This window comes from Zea mays, chromosome 8 (assembly GCF_902167145.1).
Source record: "Zea mays cultivar B73 chromosome 8, Zm-B73-REFERENCE-NAM-5.0, whole genome shotgun sequence".
NCBI classification, from domain to species: domain Eukaryota; kingdom Viridiplantae; phylum Streptophyta; class Magnoliopsida; order Poales; family Poaceae; genus Zea; species Zea mays.
The window spans coordinates 163,993,267-164,006,867 of record NC_050103.1 but is presented as its reverse complement, the minus strand read 5'-3'; positions in this window follow the sequence as shown (position 1 = coordinate 164,006,867).

Here is a 13,601-nt window from a genome sequence, read left to right as displayed (position 1 = left end):
ATAAGGCTTGGATTGAGAAAATCCATCTGTTGCCGACATATTTGGCGCAGTTATTTCGGTGCCCAATTCATATGATAAAAAATCAGGCGTGAGTTTGATCTAATGCATGTGTCTTCTTCTCTATATCCTCTGTGATACTTTTAACCCGATCATCAAAAGAAAAATTAATATATTGAATATCATTGAATGATGCGGCGTCACTTACACTGGAGAGCTGCTGCATCACGGCTACCATGGAATCGAAGTTTATTTCCCACTCCCGGACAACGTTCTAGTGGCGATCTATCCTAAAGTGGGAGAGGTACCACTTATGCGCCACCTTGAGCACCTGAGCTTGTTATCGCTCAATCTCCTCGTCCAGCTCGTTCATGTTATCTTCTAATTTCTTATGCTCAACGGCCGATAAAGTAGTCAGTCTTGTGTCTCTATCTTCATCAGTCTTGTGTCGCTATCTGAAGAAACACCATTGAGATATTTATAATCGATCATAGAAGTCAATTTTTGTAGATATACAAACTTTGTCTCCAACGGAGTCACCAAAAAATGTGTTGTCGTCAATCTGGTCACCAAACAATAGGGGTGTGCCACCCTGTGGTATTGACACCTTTTAGATGATGTAGGATCAAATAAATTTGAAGATATTTAGAGCATTAAGACACCTCTATGATGGTCATCACCTATTGGGGGCTAAACAGAACAAATAATTGTCCGAGTCAATCTGATCACAGGGGCGAGGACCATCGGCCACATTAGAACATCTCCAATAGTTATATAAACAAGTCCCTAAATATGAATTTAACAAGTTTTCGAGAAAAACTCTTCTTCAACAATTATGTAAATCAGTTCCCTAAATTTACAAACTCCCTACAAAATCCAATTTCATCCCTACATTTACCAACCTTGTTGGGACTCTCTAAATCAACATTGGTACTAAATCCATCGTGAAAATCATACTTTTGTCACTGTTTGGTGCTGTCCTACTGCCGTGTTGACCACAAATCCATCTCCAGCGCCTAGATGTCTTGATGCTGCCACTGCTAGACAACCTCTTATATCGAGATGTCGTCAGGGAGCACATCGTCTGATCTTTAATCGATAACTTTGACCTCTCAAAACATAAGGAAAGGTTGTTGATATGCCAGCTCAATTAAAAATAGAAAACATGCTCGCTTATTCTGATTGACGTAGACAACTTTAAAAATTAGCCACCAATAAATAGAGACATGTTAGAGCACATATATTTTTTCTACTCCTTAAATTGTTTTAGCAATTTCTTAAATCTATAATCTAGAGTGCTAAAATGCCGTTAGGTGTTCAACAGTTCTATATCTAGCAACCGGGATGTGCGACAGCGGAGTTCTGGAAGACGGCAACGCCGGCGGAAGGTCAGGCCCTTCTTTTTGGCTATCGGGACATGCATGGAACATTCTGGACGGCGCCGGCGCACAACCGGCACTTGCACTACCGGAACGCTTCTCGACCAGAGATGGGCGGGCGCCGGAGAAGGTGGGCGAGGCGACGACGTGGCCTGGGTGTTCGTCAGAGATGGATGGAACGAAGCGAGTGGTGGGCGGCGAGTGGTGGGCGGCGATCGCAAAACCATCGACAGCGAAAGCCACCCAACCAACCGGACTTGATGAGCGCCACCACCAAACCAACGACTAAAATAGAATGCATTTGCATCGTGAGACACACGGTCTCGCTGCCACTCGAGCAACTGCATGCCAAACAGGTCCGTCCAGTTCACAAAGAATCAGATGGGCCGGGTTGGGTTGGGTTGGGTTAGGTCTGAACCCACTTCGACAAGTGCGCTTCCAAAAACTCCCCACACCGACGCTGACGCTCAACGGCGATGATCGAGCTCCTGGATCTGGACCCAACTATTCTCTCACCCAACTCTTGCCACATGAGTACAGGATGCCAGTACAAATGAACAAGAATCCCTGCAGCCAGCCAGACAGTCTTTTACAAATGCATATGAGTGTGATGTATAGAGACAAAAACATTGTATAAATAGTAGAATCTGGTACGGATTAAAGCCAAGCGACAATGCTGATTTGTTCTGTCTGGAATGCAAGAGTCAATGGCAAATCGCAATCATGTGCAGCTCGTGGACAGGATGTCCTACCTGGAATACTGTAGCACATCCTGACAGCTAGCTTCTTCACTTCTCCCATGAACTGCATCTCTGTCGTCTCGTACTCGTTCAGTTGATTGATTTGCCTAACATCACATACCACTGGGCAAACCGATATTATCATCTCGTCTTGTTTTCTTTCTTTCTTTCTTTTTCTTTTTTGGCGCAAAAGAAGCTTCCATTTGTCCGCGCTCCACACCAACACGAGAGCTGCCTTGCGTGGTTGTTTCTCGCAACGCAAAGGATTTAGCCAAAGCCGAAAACGGACGCGTTTGGGATTAGGTTACCTTACACTGATAGTAGCAGTAGTATTAGTTTGGCAGACCACCTGACAGTCTGATGTCTGTTTATTAGCTTCCATTTTTTTTATTCAGCGACAGTGTCTTCTTCTTATGCAGCCTTGTTAAGTTGCATTGTGTGGGGCTTTGTTTTTTGGAACGTATCTGGTGCTCAAAGGGGTACAGTGTTCATGTGCACATTTTAAATCTGGTGCATCCATTTCGCATCTAACAGCAGCACCAATTTTGTGAAGCACCCTTTCCACCTTCCTCCCCTGGTGGGAGGGGTTCTTCGTAAAATTAGCTGGTGCCGTTGAATGCAAGATGAATGCACTAGATTTAAAGCTTTTCACCCTTCTAAGTTCTAATGTATTGGAATGACAAATCTTTTTGCATTTCCCTATCAAAAAAAAAAACAATGATTCCCAGTTGATTCAGTCCTTCTAGAGCCTGAGTGTTAAAGCCTGAATGAAGGGGTAAGAGCACAGCCTCTCTCTGATTTCAGCAACAAAATCGGATTGCTATCACTGTCAAACTCGGGTGGTTGCTGAAATGCTTGGACACACAATTCTGGCTTGATCAAATGAAGATCCAAGAATATTCCAACCTAACGGAGACGGTACTACTGTGAGCTCCCTCCACCAAAGCCACCGCCTGCATTCACAATTGCCGCAGGTTTGTCTGCCCAACACTTCTTTCCTCTAGAAGCTCTGTCAAGTGCATTCTTCAGGGAGGGGCTACCATTGTACTCCCTCCGGTTTTTTTTTATTTGATGTTGGTTAGTGTAAAATTAAACTAGCTAGCGTAAAATAAAAAAATAGAGGTAGTAACACAAACCATGTAAAGGACACAAAAATAGTGATTATAAACGCAGGCTACGCACCCTCTATCATATCTAAACTTTAGGAACTAAATTTTAGTCTCTCCAAATCTTATTTGCAAGACCTATTTCAGTCATCTCGTTTGCTATTTTAGAGATTAAAAGTGACTAACTAAAGTTTAGAAGGTAAGAACCAAACACCTCCGAAGTCAAGTGATATCTAGATCTATCACTAACTGCATGATACAAGATGTATTCAGTGACACAGCAGGTTCACAAGTGAGTAAATGGAATGCAAACAGTAGGAACCGATAGTTTCATTACAAATGCAGTTTATATATGGCGGGTCAAAGAGTAGAGACCAAACGATTGGGACCGGCTAAATTTTTGGGCGCAATGTTAGCAGAAAACTGATACTGATCAGCATTCGAATGGCACAATAGCTTCATCGCCAGGACATTGGAATGAAATTATATTGCATATAAATACTAATACACAAAAACTATATTGCATTAAAATTTAGAATAGATGTTAACAAGCATAACGAGCGATACACGAACTGGAAGTTGCTGCATTCCTAGCAAATGAAATGGAATAAACAAGATATTTTGGGGGAATGGGCTCTCTTCAGCTCTGGAGGTTAAAGGGATGACAATATAGGTATTACTAAAAGGGCTAAAGATCCTATTATTATAACTAGAATGAGAAAGCGCCCTATTGGGTGCTAAACCGTTCGTGCACTCAACAAACAAATTAAATCATATGTTTTAGCGTATAGGAAATAATACACTTAAAACCATGACTTTTGAGACAGAAAACAAATTAAATCATATGTTTTAGCGTATAGGAAATACACTTAAAACCATGATTTTTTGAGAAAGATCTTACCTCTAGAAGATAGGCATAATTGAGAACTATTTGTGGAATGACAATTTGTAAAACTAATATTCTCTCATAAACCTCATAGGTAGAGTCTAAGGTTCTGAGGCTCTCCTCCATATCAAAATAAAAGCTCCATAGTTTTAAATATTTATACACTTTCATTTGAACAGGCTCATTTCTCTCGGCAGCAGTTGCATCAATCATATTGTTAGTATGAATGTTCTATAAAATACACAGGAAAATTTAAAAATAACATGGATCTAACAGATTATATTATACCCCGCCTCTTAAACTCAAGAGAGGGCTCTAGTGTTACTTGCCTCATCAGTTCAATAGCCTTGTAAAAATTGTCAACTGCCTTATAATTCAGTTGAGTATCCCGTTCAAAGATATCTTCAGCACTATCTAGACGATTGTGTTTCTCATACATCTAGGGGTGGTAATGGATCGCGATCCAAATGTGTCTTCACATTTTGTTAATGCCCTAAATCAATTTTAGTTCAATGATAAATATAAATAGAGCTCGATTCTAACATGATCCTTAAAATTTAGTGTAAATTTAGAACCCATTATCAGTCCTATATACATCTTTGCAAATTAATTTCACCCAAAGAGTCTCAACTGTCTTCGTTGGGTCTACTATTTTATGGTCTCAACATATGTCGCTAACTGCCTTGTAGGATCTTTTTCAAAGAGTTTCACCTTCCTCTACATATGGTTGCATTGTTAGCCAATCTATCGGACCAGAACAAAAAGAAATAGCAATGTGCATTAGTAGCACACTACATGTTTGCATCTCACGACATAATTTGCTAAAGGAGATCTGGGCCACTTGCATTCAATAAAGAATTAGTAATTTTCCAGCTATAGATAATTTGTGCAAACACTTAAACCCACATGTACATGTCTTAAAATATTCAATTAACTCATATAGTAGCACTCTTTGTTTGGGATTATTGTTCACTTTAGCGTTGTCCGACCCAAGCCTCCCAGCGGTGAGCCTCCGCTCGGCTCGCCAACACGACCTCCATATGCAGAATTTGGATCACAAACTCAACACAGTCCTAGAAATGATAACATAGGAATGATGACATATATTCTGTAACATAATGGAAGCATAAGGGAAACCGAGAGAAGAGGGTCTTAAATTAGTTTTCTATTTTAGTGATCAACATAACATCATTTTTTCTCCAAGTTGCGGAGAACATTTCTTTTCTTACACTATAAGGGAATGGGTAAATAGTATACTATTTTGTGATGATTGAGTTTTTTCTTTTGAAACAAGCCAACATTGCATATACAAAGAAGCAAAAAAAGAGTCGACGACAGCCTTTTCTATCAGACAACATCTGTAGAGCTATGCACATAAATGGTAATATGTGTCTTGATTCTTGAACTTTGGACGAAGTATCATGAATGGAAGCTGTCGCCTAACATCTGTAGAGCCGTTGTTGAAGCAGCCGTCCGCGACGCCTCCATCGACTGACCGCCACGAGGCGAGGCCGACACGGGCCCCCGCGCGCTGACCCCATGGAATGTCGGCTAAAGGCCCTCCTCCCAGACGAATCGGGCGTGGAGTAGGGGCAGCAAGAGGCGAGGCGGCTCTCTGGCTGCCATCGGCTTCGTCTCCGATGGGACAAGGGAGTCCCGCGGTAGATGGCTTGAGCGTGTCCTTGAGGAGCAGGATGTCCTCTGGATCGACGCAGAAGCGACGGAGCAGGCAGGAGAGAGGGGAGTGCGTGTGGGAGTGGGATGTTGAGCGAGGCGAGGCGGTGGTGGCAGAAGTGGAAGAACGGATGAATTGACAGTGGGTTGATTTTTTGTGAAGCCAAAGGATTATTTTGCAAAATACACAGGCACACGTCGTCGCAGAAATGGCTGCTCCTCCGTGAAATGCGGTCGTGCGTCCAAAAAGGGTCAGGTTTTAAGAAAAGAGATGATGCACGGGTCTTTTATGCAGCCGAGGGAAAAACAACAATATTAAAAAATAACACAAAGGAAAGTGACCACCAACGACTAAAACGCTACCGATCACACTATCAATCATACTATTATGACCATTGACATCTCTTATCTACAGTAACACTCTAGTCTACGGTCTTTGTCGCTACGACCGTCTCATTGCTGCAACAACTTTCCTTTTATAAATACTTATTTAAAATGATATATAAAGTTTTTTGGGAAAAAAACCATTCTGTAATATTATTAAGAAAACATACATAATTCAAACAAAAAAGAAAATGTAAAAAAGTAGAAAGTAAAAAATACATAGTTCATAAAAGCTCTCCTTTGTCATTTCGAGGAGCATACCATCATTTGCTCCGCTCGATCGTGATGGAGATAAGCGGTTGTATATGTCATTGAACAGGGTGACCTTGCGGTTGATTGTGGACCACCTATCCTTACAGTGGTGAGGCCGATCTCTTTTTGTCATTGTTCCCAACGGGGTCAACGAAGTGAAGCAGTCATGCGTGGATCTATCGATTCATGAACTCAATACACTATTCTTTACCTAAAAATGCCCGGTTCATAGAAACATATATGTAGTTACCAATCTTTTGTCATCTGTTTTAGTTCAATCCCTTCGCTATTGGAACTGAGACGCATCGGAGTACATGGATGGGAACGCATCTTGTGCACAAGATCCTCTCCGTGCACATAGAAAGCTAAGAGACTGGTCCAAGTATAAAGACAGCGAAGAGACTGCATAATACAGCTCTAAGCTTAATTAATAGGGTTGTATATGCCTCCTTAAAGTTAGAAAAAGATTCGGGATTTCTAACTCGGCCTTTTGGGCTAACTGGGCCTTGGAGCTAATTCAAGGTCATCCATTGGAAGCGTGCCACTGTGACTCTTGGCCTGTTTGGCCACAAGCCAACAGCAGTTCACTTTCCTGCAAAAGAAAAGGAGGTGGATCGTTTTTTTCTTTTTTTTTCACGAGCACTTTTGCTGTCGCTTTCTGACGTAAAATCCCAGAGACCAATGACCAATTGGTTCCATTCCATCCATGTGCCCCCGAAGTTTTCAGCCTGAGAATTCCGTGGCAGGCTGGCAGCACAGCAACGGTACCCAGACGCGTCTCGACGTCTTCCACAGCAGCCGCTGTCACCGAGACTCCTTATCGAATTCATTGCGTGTTTGATTGACGACTCGCGGAAACCATTGCATTTCTTCCATCATCAGCTAACCAAAAGATGCGAGCCCTGTGTGACAACCAAACACGCTTAATTAATTTTGGTGTTGGATCCTGAACCACAAAGCACGAAACCCGCAGTCTGGCCATTTTTTTTAAAAAAAAATTCAAATTTCGTGTATGGCTTCTGGCGCATGCGTCAGACGCCCAATGTCTGATTGCTGGCCTCCTGTCCTGTACCTGCAGCGAAATGCCTACGCCATGGTCATAGCTTCCGTAAGCACCACTAGCACCAGGTTGCCACATAATACTTTTCCACTACTATGCCCGTTCCAATTCATAGGTCCTAAGAAATAAAATGAAATATGGTGTGATTCTAATTCGATCTGATCCTTACATTTTATAGTGTAAAATTCAGAACCCATCGCCACTTATATTCATAGTTGGTTGGATAATAGACCACATACCCATAAACTAATATTAGGTGGCTACTTTGCAACGGTTGGGTGTCTTGCTACTTTTCTCTAGCTACGCATTGTTGGAGAATGAATTAATCTACACAGACAAAATATTGATTACCAACTTAGTTTAATATCGTTTTCATGACCGTTAATAATACATGTCATGAGGTATTTATAGAGGTCTCTATCTTTGTAAACACTTATGTAATGCCCTAGCTCTCCCTAAACTATAGTGTTATAATTATTTGCCGATTTGATCAGTCATTGCCTTTATCAGTTCTTGAATCTTCGTCGGTTATCGGTCTTTGCGGACGAGGGTTCGCTTTCGGCAAAGACTATTTAGTAGCTTCGCCTCACTTTCTAAAGATATGGCTTTTCTCAATGAAACTTTGTCGTGTAGAGTCTTCCTCGGTGAAACTTCGAAGGTTTCATATAGAGTTTTCTTCGGTGAAGCTTGTAACTCTTGAGGCTTCGTATTGGATCTTCATTGGTGAAGCTTTCAGTCGTAGTACAAAGGTGATCAAGTTATTTCAACGTTCGTATGGTCTTCGTCCTTGAGTAAATTGAGATATTCACCTTTTTCCTTTATTACCATGTTTATTACTTTTTTTACCAAAGCTAAGTTAGTCTTGTGAATGAATGGGAAACAAAGAGTGGTTGTTAGACTGCTCCTAAATATCGACGGTTGCGTTTGCGTGTGGTGCAATTCCCAACAGTAAACCCCTCGTGGAAGAAGAACTGCTCCGAATCTTGCGAAACCATGATTTTTGAGTAAAGGTAAGAATGTCATCCCCGATCTTTGGAGTTGGCTATTAACGAGTGAACATTAATTTTTATACTCGTAAGGATCAAGTTACGATTGGCATAGGTTATAAAAGAAAGGTGAATAATTGTTTTTGACCGAAGCTGCCTATAAATACCACGGCCGTGGGTTGTAGCTTTTACTAGTTTCCTCTTTGTTCGAGTAGTCTTGTTACTTTTAGCGCGAGTATAACATCACTTTTCGCGTGAAGCGTGTTTTATTGCTTGGTTTGTATGATTTCTGTCGGGGACCATAATTAGGGGTACCCTCAAGGCTCCTAATTCTCAGCTGGTAACCCCCATCAGCATGAAGCTGCAAAGGCCTGATGGGTGCGATTAAATTAGGGATCAGTCCATTCGAGGGACACGATCACGCCTCACCCGAGCCTAGCCTCGGACAAGGGCAGCCGACCCCGGAGAATTTCCGTCTCGCCCGAGGCCCCCCTTTTAGCGGCAAACATATTCCCGGCTCGTCCGAGGCCCTGCCTTCGCTAAGAAGCAACCCTGACCAAGTCGTCGCACCGACCGACCAAGTCGCAGGAGCATTTAATGTAAAGGTGGCCTGACACCCTTATCCTGGCACGCACCCCCCGCCGGCAGAGCCGAAGTGACCGCCGTCACTTCGCCGCTCCACTGACCGGCCTGACGAAAAGACAGCGCCGCCTACGCCACACCGACTACAGTGCCACTGGACAAAGTAAGACTGACAAGCGGTCAGGCCCTGCCGGAGGCACCATGGGAAGCTCTGCTTCGCCCGACCCAGGGCTCGGACTCGGGCTAAGTCCCAGAAGACGGCGAACTCCGCTCCGCCCGACCCAGGGCTCGGACTCGGGCTAAGTCCCGGAAGACGGCGAACTCCGCCCGACCCAGGGCTCGGACTCGGGCTAAGTCCCGGAAGACGGCGAACTCCGCTCCGCCCGACCCAGGGCTCAGACTCGGGCTAAGTCCCAGAAGACGACGATCTCCGCCTCGCCCGACCCAGGGCTCGGACTCGGGCTAAGTCCCAGAAGACGACGATCTCCGCCTCGCCCGACCCAGGGCTCGGACTTGGGCTCGGCCCAGAAGACGACGATCTCCGCCTCGCCCGACCCGGGGGCTCGGACTCAACCTCGGCTTCGGAGGAGCTTCCACATCGCCCAACCTAGGGCGTAGACCAGCCACGTCGACAGGAGGCGCCATCATCACCCTACCCCGAGCTGACTCGGGCCGCAGGGAACAAGACCGGCGTCCCATCTGGCTCGCGCCGCCAGATAGGCAATGATGGCGCCCCGCATGCTCTGTGACAACGGCGGCTCTCCGCCCCCTTACGGAAGCAAGAGGACGTCAGCAAGGGCTCGACCGCTCCGACAGCTGTCCCTCCGCCAAGCTCCATCGCTCCTTCGACGGCCACGACATCACACCAGCTGGGTGCCAAGATCTCTCCGGCTGCCACAACGGCATGTACCTAGGGCGCTAGCTCACCTCCGCTAGACACGTAGCACCCTGCTACACCCCCCATTGTACATCTGGATCCTCTCCTTACGTCTATAAAAGGGAGGACCAGGGCCCTCTTAGAGAGGGTTGGCCGCGCGGGGACGAGGACGAGAACAGGCGCTCGCCTGGAGCCGCTCGCTCCCTCTCCCGCGTGGACGCTTGTAACCCCCTACTGCAAGCGCACCCGACCTGGGCGCGAGACGAACACGAAGGCCACGGGATTCCCACCTCTCTCACGCCGGTCTCCGGCCGCCTCGCTCTCCCCCCTTCGCGCTCGCCCTCGCGCTCGACCCATCTGGGCTGGGGCACGCGGCGACATTCACTCGTCGGCCCAGGGACCCCCCGGTCTCGGAACGCCGACAGTTGGCGCGCCAGGTAGGGGCCTGCTGCGTATTGACGAACAGCTTCCCGTCAAGCTCCAGATGGGCAGTCTCCAGCAACCTCTCCAACCCGGGACGGTGCTCCGTTTTGGGAGTCTTGAGTTCATGTCCCTCGACGGCAGCTACAACATGATACTCCTTCCACCGCCGTGCGACAACAACAGTGGCGGCCGACAACCCGCCTGCCGGCGGCGGAATCGGCGACGTCTTCCCCGCATGGTGGAAGAGCAACCTTCGAGCTCACCCCGTCCTCTCCCCCGTCGACGGAGGAGGAGGCGGGGCAACCAAGGCCAAGCAGGAGACAGCGCCTCGTCGGCTGTCGAGCGAGTCGACGGTCCCGGCACCCCAACGGGGGGCGCACCAGGCGTCGACCTCGCGTTTGAGACGAAGGCGAGCGTCGTCTCCCCGCGACACGCCAATCCCGAGCAAGTGGACGACGCCAGCACGCTCGCGAAAAGCTTGCTGGATGTCACCCTCGTACCTGAGACGACGGCGCAGTCAGTCCCCGACGCGACCTTATCGCCGCCCGTCGACCAAAAGGTACCGATCGATTCCCATCCCGCGTCTTTTGGGTTCAGCCTCAACCCGTCTAGCGACTTCGCTTTGGCGGGCGCTCTCGTAGAGGCAAATCCAGACCCTCTGGGGTTTCGTGTGCGGTCACCTTGGGACCGGCTGACGGACGTCTCGACCTACGGGCCCTCTGGGTCCGAGGAAGACGATGAACCCAGCATCTGTTGGGATTTCTCTGGACTTGGTAACCCCAGTGCCATGCGGGACTTCATGACCGCATGCGACTACTGCCTTTCCGACTGTTCCGACGGTGGCCGAAGCCTCGGCGACGAGGATCGTGGCCCAAGTCGCGAATGCTTCCACGTCGATCTAGGGGGTTCCCCCGAAGGCAGCCATCTCGGCATGCCGGAGGACGGTGACCTCCCTAGGCCGGTGCCTCGCGTTGACATCCCATGGGAGCTAGCTGTGGTCCCCGTTCAAGCGGGGGGTCATGACCCACAGCTCGAGCAAATCCACGGGGTGCAGGCCAGGCTCGACGAGGGAGCAGGAGCGCTGGAGCCGATCCGTCGGGACGTCGGGCAGGCATGGGCGGGCCAACCTCCGGCCGGAGAAATATGTCATCTACCCCAGGGCTTCCAGCACCACATCGCCGACAACGTCAGGCTCAGGCCACCACCCGCATCCAGTGGGGTCGGCCAGAACCTGGCGGCAGCAGCAATGCTTCTTCGCGCGATGCCAGAGCCATCAACCACCGAGGGGCGGCGAATCCAGGGAGAACTCAAGAATCTCCTGGAAGGCGCCGCGGTCCGACGGGTCGAGAGCTCTGCCTTTCGAAGGCAGGGGTACCCCTCGGAACCTCATGCCGCGACTTCCCGATTCATGCGGGAAGCCTCGGTCTACACCGGGCGCACGCGCAACACCGCGCCTGCGGCCCCGGGTCGCCTCGGCAACGAGCACCACCACCGCGACCGACGGGCCCACCTCGACGAGAGGGTGCGCCGAGGCTACCACCCCAGGCGTGGGGGACGCTACGACAGCGGGGAGGATCGGAGTCCCTCGCCCGAACCACCCGGTCCGCAAGCCTTCAGCCGAGCCATCCGACGGGCGCCGTTCTCGACCCGGTTCCGACCCCCGGCTACTATCACGAAGTATTCGGGGGAGACGAGACCGGAACTGTGGCTTGCGGACTACCGTCTGGCCTGCCAGCTAGGTGGAACGGACGATGACAACCTCATCATCCGCAACCTCCCCCTGTTCCTCTCCGACTCCGCTCGCGCCTGGTTGGAGCACCTGCCTCCGGGGCAGATCTCCAACTGGGACGACCTAGTCCAAGCTTTCGCCGGCAATTTCCAGGGCACGTATGTGCGCCCCGGGAATTCCTGGGACCTCCAAAGCTGCCGACAGCAGCCGGGAGAGTCTCTCCGAGACTACATCCGGCGATTCTCGAAGCAGCGCACCGAGCTGCCCAACATCACCGACTCGGATGTCATCGGCGCGTTCCTCGCTGGCACCACCTGCCGCGACCTGGTGAGCAGGCTGGGCCGCAAGACCCCAACCAGGGCGAGCGAGCTGATGGACATCGCCACCAAGTTCGCCTCCGGCCAGGAGGCGGTCGAGGCTATCTTCCGAAAGGACAAGTAGCCCCAGGGCCGCCCATCGGAAGGTACTCCCGAAGCGTCAACTCAGCACGGCGCCAAGAAGAAGGGCAAGAAGAAGTCGCAAGCGAAACGCGACGCCGCCGACGCGGACCTTGTCGCCGCCGCCGAGTACAAGAACCCTCGGAAGCCCCCCGGAGGTGCCAACCTCTTCGACAAGATGCTCAAGGAGCCGTGCCCCTATCACCAGGGACCGGTCAAGCACACCCTTGAGGAGTGCGTCATGCTTCGGCGCCACTTCCACAGGGCCGGGCCACCCGCGGAGGGTGGCAAGGCCCGCGACGACGACAAGAAGGAAGATCACCAGGCAGGAGAGTTCCCCGAGGTCCGCGACTGCTTCATGATCTATGGTGGGCAAGCGGCGAACGCCTCGGCTCGGCACCGCAAGCAAGAGCGCCGGGAGGTCTGCTCGGTGAAGGTGGCGGCGCCAGTCTATCTAGACTGGTCCGACAAGCCCATCACCTTCGACCGAGACGATCACCCCGACCATGTGCCGAGCCCGGGGAAATACCCGCTCGTCATCGACCCCGTCATCGGCGACGTCAGGCTCACCAAGGTCCTCATGGACAGAGGCAGCAGCCTCAACATCATCTACGCCGAGACCCTCGGGCTCCTGCGTGTTGATCTGTCCTCTGTCCGGGCAGGCGCTGCGCCCTTCCATGGGATCATCCCCGGGAAGCGCGTCCAACCCCTCGGACAGCTCGACCTTCCCGTCTGCTTCGGAACACCCTCCAACTTCCGAAGGGAGACCCTGACGTTCGAGGTGGTCGGGTTCCGAGGGACCTACCACGCGGTACTGGGGAGGCCATGCTACGTGAAGTTCATGGCCGTCCCCAACTACACATACCTGAAGCTCAAGATGCCGGGCCCCAACGGGGTCATCACCGTCGGCCCTACGTACAAACACGCGTTCGAATGCGACGTGGAGTGCGTGGAGTACGCCGAGGCCCTCGCCGAGTCCGAGGCCCTCATCGCCGACCTGGAGAGCCTCTCTAAGGAGGTGCCAGACGTGAAGCGTCACGCCGGCAACTTCGAGCCAGCGGAGACGGTTAAGTCCGCCCCCCTCGACCC